The sequence below is a fragment of the Diorhabda sublineata genome, chromosome 8 (assembly GCF_026230105.1).
Source record: "Diorhabda sublineata isolate icDioSubl1.1 chromosome 8, icDioSubl1.1, whole genome shotgun sequence".
In the NCBI taxonomy this organism is placed as follows: domain Eukaryota; kingdom Metazoa; phylum Arthropoda; class Insecta; order Coleoptera; family Chrysomelidae; genus Diorhabda; species Diorhabda sublineata.
Genome location: NC_079481.1, coordinates 4,324,556 through 4,340,769, shown reverse-complemented (window position 1 = coordinate 4,340,769; position 16,214 = coordinate 4,324,556).

Below are 16,214 nucleotides of genomic sequence, written 5' to 3'. Positions count from 1 at the left end.
GAGGGCTGCAAACCCCCATCCTTCCTTCCGGTCTACGGAATATTTAGTGGTGGATGCAAGATAGCAGGGATTGGTGTTACTGTTCGTTGTAGTCGACGTATAGGACCACAAATCTGCTTATTCCGCAGGGCAGGTTTCCATGTAAACTGGATGCTACAATTATTAGGTTTTGTACTGAAGAAATTTTTTGTTCATAAACTACTTTCCTCTTATTCTCACAATCAAATTTAGGAAAGAGTTCATTTGAAGTAAGTATTTATTGCTAAGTACTCGTATCACGAAATTTTAATTAAGACCGATAGAACCACCTGTGTAAAAAACTTGACGTGGCGGAGAGTCTTTTTTAAATGATAATCATTTGCAATGTGTTTGGAATACATTCCTTATAAGTTGAATTTGATCAAAAATGTATATTCACACGCTATCATAATAATAAGAGACATTAAACATTCTATGAAACAGTCCTTTCCAAAGGTTATTGTTGATCTGTTTCCACACTGTTTGATAGCAACATATTTCGTGTGGGAATAGAGAAACTATGAACAAACAGATGATGTGACAATGAAAAGTCTACTTTTTCATGGGGGTATTTGAAAAATAAGCCTTGAACAAGAGTTTCTTCAATGACGATACATCTGTATGAACCAGAGAAACGCTGATAATTTGCAAGATATATCAACGTTTGTAACAAAAATATACAGTTTATATTGGAAACTGAAGGAAACCAACAGTATTTTTAAATGTTCTCATCACTATAAAATAAAAAAAACGAAGTTTTTGTTTCCTTAATAATGAGTAGAATTACAGTAAGCAAGAATATGTGATAAGGATTGAGTCTCATTAAATCCGAATGAAGTGGAGATATCTCGTCTCTGGAGTTTATCTAATAATAATTAAGTGTAATTTTACTTCAACTTATCATACTTAATTTATTATGAGATAAAATATTGGAACGTTCGAAACAAAAATAAGATGAACTAAAATAAAATTTATGAGGTTATTATTACTTTCCTCAAACGTTTCACTTTTTATGTTTTTTATGATGATTTGTCTTAATTTTAGATCCCTTTTCATTGAAAGTCTATGAATAATAGGTAAAACTTTGGCGTTTCGACCTAATTCGGTTTTTACTATAATGTGACTTGACATGACAATTTTCGTAACTGAATTAATCAATGGAATTGAGGAAAATACAAATGAAATTGAAAACCAGAAGAGATTTCGTGCAGGATGCTCAAGTATTGATAAAACTAGTTTCCAAAAACCCTTCACATTCATTCATAGTTTTTGTAGTAGGTACATACTACACAGTAATTACATGAATATAAATACTATATTTTTGTTCCATTTCTCATGACGCAAATGTTGAGCGAAAAAATTCAGCTGTGAAAGTTTTGCTGAAACTGTTCCGGTTCTTACCAAGATAACAATAAAGTTGTAATCTTATTTCTCCGGCTGGAGTCTCTTTCTCAGGAAATGGTATTCGGCCTTAGTTAAAGTATATAAAAACTAGTACTCAGACGGAATGAACAATCAATATTAAATTGGATGCCACCAGCTTTTTAGCAAACGACGTTAGAAGTAAATAAAAAAGGTGGAAAAACTGGAAACTCCTTGTGAATGTGAACGATCGAAGATTTTTCCGGGGTGCCATTAAGACAGTTTCACCCACTATCTAATCAGCAAGCGCTACCACCACCTTTATTTTGAATAGAGAATGCAGGAGATTAGTTATTCATTATTAATTTCAATTATTTGTGAATATTAAATTTCACTGATATTTTTTTTAATATTGTAATTTGACCTATTGCATTTTTCCCTTCGTAGCCTCACTTCTCCGGCTGGAGACTCTTCCTCAGGAAGTAGTATTTGGCCTCAGTTTAAGAAAATATACAACTGGTACTTAGATAGGGTGAATTGATAGAAACTAAACAAATTACTCCCGAAAACGATTTTCCAAAATAATATTTATTGCTGTGAGCAAATAAAAAAATTCAGCAACAAATAAATTTATTGAAACAATAATAAATTCGATTCAACTGCGTACCCAAAACAGCACAACAAATAAAAAGCAGTGATAAATTAAAAACAACTCAGATAACTATATATTAAAGAAATCCTATATGGTAGCCCTCAACTGAATTCCCAATTGTTGGAGTGGAGTTGAATTTGTTGTTTGTGATGCACCAGTTGGATCCTTCAGGTGTGGTTGAGCTCCCAGCCTGGCCGCTGTAGAAATCCAGAAAAAAAAATAATGCGAGGAAGAGAACGGGAACATAGATAGAAATTACTGAAGAAGGAACGAGAAGGTAGAACAGATTTGGATAAAAAGGAGCTTATGCTCTAACATATGAATAAACTGAATTTATATTTTTGTGTTACGAAACAACCAACCAAGCGGAGATTCGTTCAGTTTTCCAAATCAACAGAAAATACGAATTTACACGGATACTATTCCACAAAATTTGCGTAAAGTTTGGAAATTGATAAAACACTATAATAAAAAAAGGTAAAATTATTTTGGAAAAACTTACCTGCGAATATAAAAAATAATACCTCAAATTCACTAAAATTAACTTTGATCCATATATTAAGTGTAGTTAGGCAGAGGACGATTCAGAATACATTCTGAGGTTTTATTGGATTGTGGTAGAGGGTTGATAACAAATCAATTTCTTCAAAAACTCGAATGTTAGAATAAATAAGTGACTACTGTGCCACAATACGTGAATAAAAGAGTATGCCAAATGTTTGAAGAAAAACGTAGCAAGCCGAATGGCATTTATCAAATTAGTAGAAAAACGAAAGAAGAAAGAGTTTCAGATAATTTCATTAGTTATTTCAGTTTACTGAGTCACTGATTTCTAGAAACACTTACTGCAACATGAAATATTGAAACTGCTGGAAAATTATTGAGTAATTGGACAGAATATCAGTTTTCCGAAAGCCTTCATGTCATATGATAATATCTAAAGTGTATCCTAGCACCTCTAAGCCAAAAGTCTGGCAAGTGGTAAATGAGACCAGAGAGACATACACATTCATTCCTAAATAAAATGTTTTCGAGTCCATCTCTGTGAAAAGTCTTCACAGGTAATTTAACCAAGATTTAGTATAACCATATACAACGCTATATATTACATAATGCAGTTTAAAGCCTAAAATGTAGTGAGTTTAATAAAGCGAGATTTCGCTGTTAATCCACCTATATTACAATAAATAAAAGTAGAGATGTATGTGATATTTTCCGCGGTCTGCACACAAACCAACCTTTAGAATAAGTGCCGTGCTTTGCTTGCTTTTGAACGAACCTGATAAAATATCAACGGTAACTTGGATAAAAGGACATTGCGGCGTATCGTGCACGCCATTTAAGTTTATGTATTCAATGGGGAGATAGAAAAAATAATAAATCAGATTTTCCTTAAAAGAACTCGGAACATTCTGATATTGATATCGTCTGAAAGAAATTTGAAATATTCAGGTTCATTGATAGTAAGAAAATATTAATTTATGGAAGAAGATTGTATACAAATCCAGTGACACAACGTGAAGTACTGTTTCTAGGTAAAGCTGAAGGAAACGCAAACCAATGCCGATACAATACTAGTTAACATCAACATTCCTTCTTTCAAATTTAACAACCACTATAATTACTACAATTTCTCAAAATACTAACTTTTCGAAATCCTCAAGAAATATTTATTATTTTCCATCCCATGTTTTCTATACCTAAATGCCATAATTTCGGAGTTATACATTGGCGTTATCTCCGCTGAAGTTAAAATAAAATATTTAGATGGCTATTACTGCTAGGATAACAAATTTGGCTTTTCAATAAATTATTATGGTTGAGGTTTATTGAAAGTCATGATGGATCGTTTATCTTAAAGAAACGTGTAATATCTTCAATAATTTATATCCTAACCGAAACAAAATAACACGAACTACTGTCTGTAAATTAGTAAAAATGTTTAACGAAACTGGCTGAAGATTAATCTAAAGCAGGGCGCAGAAAAACTGCATCAACTGAAAACATATCTTTGGATGTTTGTGTCCTGCTAGAAGACGATCCACACTAGTACTAGACAAATATCCAGGGAGCTCGATATTGATCCATAATGGAAATTTTTAGTGATAATAAATTCCATCCATACAAAGTAAAGTTGATTCAAGACTTGTCAGTTGACGATTTTGATAAACGTGAAGAGTTTGCAGACCTAATGATGGAAAAATGCTACAATCAAAACGATCCAAATTTCTTACGTAATGTTATATTTTGCGATGAGTTCACTTTTTGTATTAATGGAAACGTAAATCGGCATAATTGTAGATACTGGTAACGTAACAATCCTCGTTGGATGCGTGAATCCCACCCCAATATATCGAAAAACTGAATATATGGGCTCGAATAACAGACAACAAAATAATTGGTTTCTTTTTCATTGAGGATGAATCAAATGATCCGGAAAATTTATATTTATTGGAAAATATACATAAAATATATCTGTGTTAGCCCGGATACTTCCAAATCCAATAGGTATTTCCAATTAAATTAAAAAAACTTCATTATTAGAATTTTTTAGACAATAACAACATGTCAAACGACAATATTTGGCTAGTTGGTTTCCCAAAAGATGGATTGGAAGGCGTGGTTTCATCGAATGGCCCCTGCGATCACCCGACACGAAATTTTTAGACTATTTCCTGTGGGATCTCTTAAAAACCATCGTTTATGAATCAAAACCTGCCAATATTCAGGAATTGAAAGAGATTAGAAAAATTGAGCAGTCAAGGATGTTCCAATATGTATTGTGAAGTGAAAATCGCACGACTTGTTGTATTGAAGTAAATGGACAACATTTTAAGCATCTACTGTGATCGTCTTTACACTATGTTTTTTGGAACTCGTAATCTCAACATCACAATTGCGAATTTACTTCTAACATGACACAAACATTTAAAGCTTCGTCTTCAGTTGTTGTAGGTTGTATGAACTAGACCTTGTTACGATATTTTTATTAGCACATACATTATTAGAAAAGTGATTGTGATAGCTCCGAGGAAAATAATATGTGATATAATAGATATTTGTGGAACCACCAGATCCCAATGTCTTCACGGATGAGGATTCTGCTGACGAAGACGAAAGAGACGTGATTTATATCCTCATTGTTACTTATTTTGCTATATATTTATTGATACATCATATCGATTTTTGATATTCTAGGTATTGATGAACAAATGCAAGACCAAGACGGTCTTAGTCTTGGTCTTGGTCTTGCAGCCTCATATGTGGTCTTTGTCTTGGTCTTGCATAGTCCGGTTTTGGTCTAATCATCTCATAAAAATAGTTTGAAACATCTAAGAACGAGAATATATTAACTGCACCAATGGCGCCTGTACGGGATGTGGAATGTCTTTGGAATGTTACGGACATAACATTTTGGTGATATGATTTTATGTGATTTTCGATGTACATTGAATCAACAGCAGTGTGCCAATCAACTCGCTTTGACTTCTGGAGATGTAGAACCACCGTTAGTTTTGGGCTGTTGTGCCAGAAAACATAGACACTATGCCTGAACAGATATTGCAACATCGTCATGTGACATACAGTGAGATTGTGGCATATTTGGAGATTAGTTCCACTCGTATACATTCAATATTGCATGAACTTTTGGTCATCGAAAAGATTTTGATACTGCATAATTTCACTATGGCCAAAACAAAAGCTCAGGTCAAGGAAAGTCTGAAAAAATTAAATCGCAATACCTGAAAGGACGTCTATACGATCCTTACAGGTGACGAATCATGGATCTGCAAATAAACCCGAAACTAAACAATAATCGACTGTATAGGTCTTTCAAGACAAGCCAAATCCAACGATGGAGAATACTTTGAAAAACATTTAAGGCATATCCAATAATAATTATTTGTTTTTATTTGTCCATCTCAAAAGTGAAGAAGATCTTCAAATCCTATTAGAGAGAATCAATCGAGAATGTGAAAATATAGGACTCACTATAAATATTGAAAAAACTGAATTCATAGTTATAAGTGAAAACCAAAATATAAATATTAACCTTATTCTCACACTGAATGGAAAACAAATAGAATGGGTGCAAAATTACGTGAGTATCTTCAGTCATAAACGCTCAAATGTATCCAGACGAAGAAATCGACATAAGAATTGAAATGGCTCGAAAGGCATTTGTCAAGTATTCCTCAATGTTTGCATACAGAAATCTAAACCTCCACGTCAGGATAATATTCATGGAATGTTATGTGCCCGTCAGTACTGCTGTACGGAGTGGAAACCTGGATCAAATGATCAAAAAACTTGAGGCGTTTGAGATGTGGCTCTATAGACGCATCCTGAAGTTACTCTGGACTGACAGAATTACCAACGACGAAGTACTAAGAGGGATTGGTCGCAAAAGAAATTATTAAGATATGAAAAACATAGGCATCGACAGGAAAAAGAAATCCTGGACCCTTAACATAATAGAATAGACAAATCTCTAATTGTTCTCAGGGAAAGAGACGCATTTAAAAACATGGTCGTCAACCTTAAAAGAGAAGACGCCACGAGAGGAAGAATCTCAAAACTTAAGTAGCAGCCCTCGTATACGTAATAATAGAAATAACTGAAAAAAGTAAATATAATAATTTTTGTAGATATTTCGAAAGTATTTCATTCACTAACTCATGGAAGTAAAGCTAACTCGTAAATTTGAAAAATTTCCATGAATTTTTTAAAAACATAGTTTCACCATTGTCCACTCGAAAAGTATGTGCAGTAATGAATCATAAACTTGCAGATTACCACCAACATTTTCCAGCCAGGTTAAATCCACTGTAATATTTTTAAAACTTAGCATTCGACAAATAAATCGCAGCTTAGGAATGAAATTGGTGCTACAAAATGAATTTGTATTATTTCAATTCGAGAATGAGAAATATTACCAAGTGCGATTCCATATTATTTACTCAACTGATGATTAAAAAAGCTGATGATTTATTTTCAGGAAAATTTATCTAGAAATGTTGTCGATTGACTCGCAAAGCTCAGTGTCAGACTACCGTATGAATGATCACGAGTGCTATATCGTCTAAGCTCCCAACTGATTCTCTTTTATTTTCTTTTTACGGTATTGCTAAATGTTGTATCATGCCACTATTCTTTTTAGAATCTGAAATTAATCCTATTGGGTTCAATTCTTAAAAGCAAAGCCGTGCATTTTCCCATTTTTAGACGTCGTTGCTGGATATTCACTCGACGCCTTTTATGGTGGGATTCATCATCTATTACAATGTGACCCTTTTCACCCGAACTGCTCAAAAATGTCGAATCCATTTCGTGATGTTGTCACCATTTAGGTTCAAATATCAGCAAGTTGTCATGATCAAAACCCTTTCTTCATCTTATGGGTGAGGTCTACCCATGAATTTCATTTGTTCTTTTAGATCTCCCAGCTGCGATATAATTTTGTCTTTTTAAGTACCGTTCCGTTTGCTGCATATGACCGCTTTTTAAGGCAGAGTAATTTTTCATTAAAAATTTAATTTCTTCTCTTACTAGTACAAGGAGCTTACTTTGATGTTGGTCATATTTTTTGGTAGGTTTAGGTAAGTTTGTTCAATATTGATATTTCATCCATGGGAAGAAACTTTGTATGCCCCTGCTTACAGAAGCTTTTACTCAAAGGCCGCTTGACATAATGCAAGATAACGTGTAAGGAATTGCATGCAAGTCTCTGTAAACAGTAAAAGTAAACAAATTCTTAATCCCAAATTTTCACTAATATTTTATACATAGCTTAACAATGAAAACAAAGAAGTTAATTTTTACGATTTTTATTTCAACTGATCTGCATGCTTTTGATCAAGAAATGTTGCCTCTTGCATTGCATTGCATGTTGTATTGCATCATGTCAAGCGGACTTAGCAGATTGATCGCAGTGATATGTAATTTCTACGTACCAATATTTTTTGTGTCACTGAACATGGATGCCAAGCCTAAACCTTCTGGACTGCAAAAAAAAACTGTTAAGCACATCCTCACCGACTGCAGAGAATACTCTACCGCATACCAGTAGTTTGATATGAAAACCAACCTCAAGGAGACACTAAACTGCCTGACGGAAATGAAGAAAATAACAGCATCATCTTGTTTGTAAAGAACAGTCAAATACAGGATAAATTTCGCCTTCTCACATCGTTCGTAGTCTTATAAATTGTCACATTGATTTGATTGAGGTCTCTTTTGGTTGCCAAGTAAGCGACACATACATGTAAATGAAGTTAACGCCATAATCTGACTCGAATATGGTTTAGAAAGAAAACAATTCTTAGCATTTCCATATACTTTGATTTCCGGCAGGAGTTATGGACAAGTTCGGGATTATGACATAAAATTATATTCTTTTTCAAAGTGAAACTTTTCTTTCCACAAATTATTGAAATGTAAAAAATTTCAGCTGCAAACTACAAATCGATTACTGCGCACAACGAGTCAAAAAGAAGAAAGGGTCAATTGACCCTCATCCGGAGTTATATTATTAAGCATTAGGTTGAATAACTAAAATACAATGTTTAATTATTCAGGATATGGTGCATTGACTCTTAGTATGTTTTCAATCTCCAGATACTGAATAATTTAGAAGCAACGATTTAATAGTAGTAATAAAAAATATTTATTATCGAAATTATTCCCACTGTATCCTAACTTCTTGAATAGTTCATGTCATATTTACTAAATAACAAAGTTTGGATTGAATGTTGGCAATATAAACCATAAAAATCAGCTTTAGATATAAAAATCGGATCGAAAGGTCCCAGAAGTAATCGCTTTCTGATAAGATCATTAATTTTTTATTGCTACATTCCTTTCAACAATCAAGATAAAAAAATGAGTTCACGTAATGGCTCGTTGGGGAAATAAGATCCAGTGTAGTATCGTCCAAAGTAATTTACACTAGCACGTTTACGCAAAGAACAGGTTCGGTGTGAGATTTATATAAAAATATAACTTGCAAAACATTGATTCACTTCTATGTTGAAGTTTTCAAGAATTGATAAGAAAATCACAAATTATATGCATATTTGAGATCTGTTCTCTCGTCCATTAAACTAGAAAAGACTGTATATCTATTTCATCGGATTTTAAAGGGAAGCTTCTGAATATAAAGCAGAAGAACTTTATCTCTCTATCTTTTTTCTTCATGATTAGCTGGTACTGCGACTCCTGTCTGGACATAAAATATCACCATCTCAGCAAATTCCCGGTGTTGAGGTTTGGTACAAAATATACTGGCATTGTCACCTGACCTAATTAGCTAAACCAGCTTCACAAAAGCTTGACCTATCTTTAAGACAAAACAATTATTTATTCTACAACCGCTTCTAATTCTCTAAGACGCCCAGATTCGTCCATCTTTGGAGTATTATTCACACATTCGGATCTTGGCTCTATCACGACAGTTACTCATCCGAGCTGTCCAGTATAATCCCACATAGAGCAGTATCTGTAAGATCTACTCAACAGACAAACGTCCAGAACGTCAATTCATCGAGAATCCTTTCTTTGGAGAAGTGGAATCAGCTACCAAGATACGTCATACCCAAACACTACAGCCTACAGAAGTTCAAGATCAATATCCACAGGCATCTCCGCAGGACAGGCATCATCGAACTACTCGAGTGTAATAGGGTTGACCCTCTTGTACTTGCTTTTCACATAAAAAAGTCATGTGCAGACTCATAAGTGGTATAAATATTTAGAAGCAATTTAAAAACCGTATATTTTTCATTAATTCTACACAGAGATTTTGGTAATCGATTAGTATTGACTTGAAAGAGATGTTAAATTTTCAGTAATTGAAAGTATTTCTATGTTACAGACCAAGTTTCGCTACTATTTCATTCATATTCAGTATGGTTCTCCATGTAATCCCATTTTTTTGCTTTATTCATAAGATTAAGCTGAAGAGTCTGTCTTCTAATATAATTATTACAATTCTAATATTGTTTTTTCTCCTTCTCGCTTCTTCTACCGAAAAAGATTTCTCCAAATATTCTCGTATGCTGCTCGAACATTTTCAAAATACTAGAAAGCTTCGAAAATATTCGATTATGGCGTAATAATATAGGTAAGAGACCAAAAAAAAACGTATGACTGATGGTTCTGATTAAACAGTTATCTAAATAATTATTACAATATACTTTTTATAGGAAGCCGGTTCTGATATGAAGTATATTAAAGTTAGGAATGGCAATTACTTAAGAACTTTGTTTGAAGTCGAATATTGTTCTTTACTAATTATCTTGCAGACTTAGTAATGGGAGTGTAAAAGTGCAAAAAGATGAAGTTTCTCATGAATTTAAGCACCATTAACAATTTTTTTTTAATTTATACGGACAATTAAAAGTATTCTCTCATAATTTCGCTTGGAAGTTCGAAAAAAACGAGATTTATTAATCACGCTTGAGAAGTTTGAAGTTATTAAAAAGCGAGAAAAATGTGTCGTCGAAATGAATTTTCACATCAGAAATATCAAGTGAAACATATTTTTCATTGTCCTTCTGTGGATCGTAATCATATTTTTGATTTAAAAGTGTTTTACAAATAATCTACTCAAGCTAGTTGCACTTATATACAGGGTGACTCATGAGGAACTTCACATACTTCTACCATACGTAGAGTACCTCAGGGAGGGTATCATGTGGCTACTAAAAAGTGTCTATTTGTGTCCAGGTTTGGAAAAAACAACTCAGGGATTCGTATTGAATTCTGCACTTTGTATAATATATTCTAAATTTGATGAATGACTTTCAAACTAGAAAAATACGCAGCAATGTTGTATCCATAATGACATATCACATAATAAGGTATGAATTTGAACAATTATTATATATTCCGAGTATTTCAACTATAGAATTATCGTATCGATACCAAACAACTGAAAACACTAACTTATAACAACAACATGCAACAATTTTAAAAAATCAAAAGAGCTCTGGAATAACTAACCATTTAGTTGACAATTTTTAGTAGCCACATGATATTCCCCTTACTAAGCGAGTCTACATGTGGCAAAAGTATCTAAAGTTCCCCATTACTGTATAAGAATATTTTGTTATTCTATTTCGAAATTATACGCAGCAGATTCCCTTATAAGAGGTTGCCTAAGAAGTTTTTGACCCAACAAAGAATTAATACATTTTTTCCTATAATCATTCTAATAACTCAACATAGTCTCCTTCGAAGTTCATTCATAGTCTTGATATGCTATAGCCGCCCTTTCAGCCCTTCCTTAAAGTATTTCTTGTCTTTTCTCTTGAAATAGGAGTTTACGTATTCGATAACTTCCTCGTATGATGAAAAGCGCTTCATGGTTCAACAACAAAATTACTCGCAAACTAAATGTGAAATATCATTAGCTGCAAACAATTGAGAGTACAAAATATAATGATTACACTGAATTTAGTGATCTGCAAAATTAAAGAACAAATTGAATTCATTACAGCTTCTGTAACTAAGAGAAATGAAGAAGCTAGCAGTTGACCTCAAGGAATTTATGCTCTTGATGATTATTTCCAGTCAGGATATATCAATTCATCTATTTCTATCGTCTATTCTTGCAAAACCATTGTCTTCTTTATCCAATCTCTCGTAGAAATTTGGTCAATGTTCGGTGATGTGGAGAGCTGAGCCAGTTTCCAAAAAAAGATAATAAGGTTGTTATTGAGAACTAATTTATCCAAAGCCTTCGATATCTGGAATCATGTCATGCCATTTTTTTTACTAAGCTGTTCAGCATTGGCATTTATAAATTATTTCACGTCATATCTTAGGAATAGAAAACTAAACCATGGTTTCGACTTCATAAAAATTGAAGCAAATACTTCAGTACCCCAGGGCTCAGCTGTTAGGCTGTTGAATAAATAAATAAATGAAGTTCTATGATATTAAGAAGTCAGTAAATGAAATAATACATTCCATCGGGAATCTGGGAATAAGTACTTTTCATTGCACGCGTCGCTGATACGGAAAGTCATCCATTTCTAGGATTCTTTTTATTATATTTATCTAAAAATAACGCAAAAATGATAAGAGTTAAATTTAAAACATTTTTTCTTAAATTAATCATTATATATTGGCATCTTTTTATTTCTGTCAGTTAAATTCATGATTGTTTTAAAAAATGTACTAGGAAGAAAGTCCAAATAGTGAGGTCTCGAAAAAGTGTTATGTGTAATATGTTAATGAAAATATTCTTTCAGTTTATTTAGTTGAAAAGCCAGGAATATGAAATCTTCCATGTTTTGGAGTTGGTTCTCAATGATGAAGAGTTGTTTGGCTTCAAAAGAAATTGCTAGTGACACGAAGTACATAGGTTTTTTCAAGCTTTAAGTTGTAGGCTATATACCAAAAAACTCCGGGAAACTAACGCCAGAACAAGTAACCACATTTTTATGCGAAGTTTCAGAAGAACAATATCATCTACTGGCAAAAGTGATTTTAGTGTTTGGGATCTTTATGTCGTAGAAATGATTTTGAACGTTTGAGTTTATACGATGTGGAAGATAATGGACGGTTTGTTGTTTGTGTTTGTGTTTGTGCAGGATGGAAAGAATCATATGTCAGGAAAGTTTTACCATTACCAATGAGGTATGTACCTTTTAGCCCTGTGCACTTTACTGTGAAGATGCAGATCAGCGCTGTCCCGAAACTTGTTTCGAAATACCTGAAATTGAGAAATCCCTAAAAATATACCGGACATGGGCTTTCTTCGACAACCATATGGGAACGGAATAAAATCGGAGATCGGGAAAAATTTTTCGTGTTGAAAAACTGGTGATAAAAAAACAAGACGTTCTTAGATGAATAAAAATTTATGTTTGTCCCGACCAATTTCTATAATTTAAAAAGTGCGAATTTATTTTTCATTTCCTTGCCTCAATATATATTAGCATAATCACGGCCATTTAGAACGTGAATCTATTGAATACTTGCAATTCCGAATATAAGTATAAAAAGTATGAAATCGATTGCTTGTGCGTGTACCTAGAGAGAAATCTGAATTCAATTAGGGGCAACAGCTGCGGCCTTAAGACCGAAACGAAAATTTACATGTATCCAATAATGTTAGATCACATGTCAGTCACACTCTACGTTGTATGTACGGCTGGTTATGGTTAAAGGGAAACTTCTTATTTTCCATTCCGCCGTCAATTTCAATTTTTCAGTGGCAATGCATAATATATATAGATTTATATATTATAACGAATAATAATTTGAGATGTTTTCCACATTTAACATTGATAACAATGTAAAAAGATCAAGGAATTGTAAATTCTCATTTCCTTTTCATGATTTTGGATGGAAATAAAAATACAGAAGAATATTCAAAAAGTGCTGCGAACATAACATAGAATTACGTATATATTGGAGAAATACAGGAACTGCTGAAAAAAAGTCTTAAGAAACTCGTGCAGCTAGTGGCATATGCAGAGGACATAGCACAAACGCCAATAGGAGAAACAAGAAAAGAGGAATAAGATAAACGAAAGAAAATACCAAAAATATGATGAGCGCAAGGAGACAAATAGAAAGAATCACAATAGAAACGGAAGACTACAGTTTTTAGCTAGAACTAAGACATTAGAGGGTGTTTGATGCAAAAATTCTGTAGTGAGTAGATGACGTGAAAATAATGCTGTGACATTAAGAATAACCCCTCGTTTCTGAGTAATAGGCGCTTAAATTTGTAAAATCAGTGTCAATATTTAAGTATATTTTCTAAATTATAACTTTGAACATTATAAATTTTCATTGGATGGTCACGTAAGTCCATTTAGTGTGTTTGGCGATATAATTAATTCTACACTACTATCTGAAGCACAGGGGTGGCCCACTCCCAATGGTTAACAATCCGTAACTTTCACAAGGTAACCTTTGTATTACTGTTTAGGAGATAGAAAAAAAATTAAATACATGTTCAAAGTGGGCACCTTGTCCTTCTACACACTTCCAGAGTCTACGGAGGATATTTCTTTCTCTAGTTTATTCTATGGAGCATTTATTTCTCTGTGTTCACAAGTGCTGCATGTCAGTAGGTCTCTAAAAAATATCTGATTATGTTTTAATACCTTCTCCTTTTGGGGATATCCTAAAAGTTTGGTATATGCAACACCAATAAACACATGGAACAAAATTTTGGATAGAAAAAAGTATATAACGCTATTAGACAGAATCTGGAAATGGAAAGTGCCTTTCACTATTCAATAATCAATTCCGAACATGCTGTATATACTGGTTAAATGTTTGCTATGGACTTATATACGATTTATTTATTAATTATTACCTGTCACCTATTACTTATAATTATGTTACTCATTATAGTTTTCTCCTGTTTATTGTAATTTTGTTTTTGTTGTTTTGATTCCCTCTCTCTTTATTCAGCTAATTTTGATTTTGTGAACGGCGAATATTGGCAATTATTCCATGACACTGACAAGTTTCCAGAGGCTGATACGAAGAATTGATAGAAAGGAATACCTTTTGTCATTTCCAGGAGCCATAATCCATGACTACATAAGAACTGTACATATTGAATCATTTAATTATTCGGAATTGATATTTTTTCTGGAAAACAGTGATAGTGAATTAATATGAAGAGTGAGATAGAGAAGCAGTGCTTGGTAATTCGTTTCTCTCTACTGTAACGACTATTCTAAGAATATATTAGTTCAACACAAGAGTCGATAAAATCATTGGAAAAATCACAAATTTTTTTTTGGAAACATTGTAGCTCCATTAAAATTTCCCACTACGAACCGCCAATGCTTGTTCTATACTTTCGTTTATAAATATTAATTTAATAAAACCATTAAATGGATCGTTAATCATTCTCAGCTGGAATTATATGGAATAACGCAAAGTAAACCTGTGTAACGTACAATTGCATAATAAACAATGAAAAAAATTTGAGTAAAATAACTCCAAGCTCACATCAAACGTTTTCTCATGAAAGTTCCATACATCTAAAGCGAATTGTTATCGAATAATTTCACAGTGAGTGCAAACTTTCCACCTCAGATTAACAACCGCAACCACTAATGACCTAAGGGTACATTACGAAAGGAAAATAGCAGCAACCAGTCGACTTTTTCAAACTCTCTCTCGCCCCAGGAAACGCACGCTGAATATCAAACGGATTACTTGGAGTGCTTCACCTGCCGCAATGCATCAAAAGGGCGTCAGAGTTTGTTGTTCTTTTATTTGTATATCCTTTGTCAGGTTATCATTAATTACATACTATTGTAATCAAAGCTTTTAAGGATTCAGTGGATATTTTCCCGGGAATCATTCATAGCGTAGACGAGATGAATGTTTGAGCTATATAAATAAGAGTTTAAAAAGCTCGTGAAATAATGAATCATCATTAATTCGTGTCTTCGTCTTATTAATTGCGGAAAATATACGAGAAATTGAATGAAAAGAGAATTGTGAATATAGAAATAAATGGTTTTCATATTATACAGCACCTCGATTACAGATAGTGAGTTACTTTTATTTATATGTTGTTTAATGGGCAAAAGGTGACAAAGTTATATAAACATCAATTACGGTTACAATATAAAATTATTACCATCCATAGGGGATGACCTTAACTTTTGCTAAGCTCCGTACTACGATTTTTTGGTACATGAAGAGTCGTCGTGAAAGTTTAATCCTAATGAATCCATTCGATTTATACAAGTTAATTTTACAACAGCGATTGTGGATACTTTGATTTATCAATCGTTATATTTGTTGTTTCACTATTACATAATGTTATGAATTTATGAAATTTCAGTTTGGCGGATACGCTGTGTACAATTTCCAGTTCAAGTTCCAAGTCTTTGTGTCGTTTTTATAAGCTGTTTACATCTCTTGTAATATGTTTTTTATGAGATAATAAGAGGGCCTGTTCATTTGGTTAAGACAAATACGATAATTCTGGAAAATAAGATAAGAAATAAGGACAATATATAGATAACGAGTCCCTCTAATAGCTGTAGAGTCAGTAAATAATGACGTTGTGAGCATATCGGTAAATAGTGAAAAATAAACGATATATTTTCATAAATTAAAATGTTGAGAAAGGCATATGGAAAATCCTAGGATGCAAAAGTATAGAAGAAAAAATAATAAACCGAGTAAA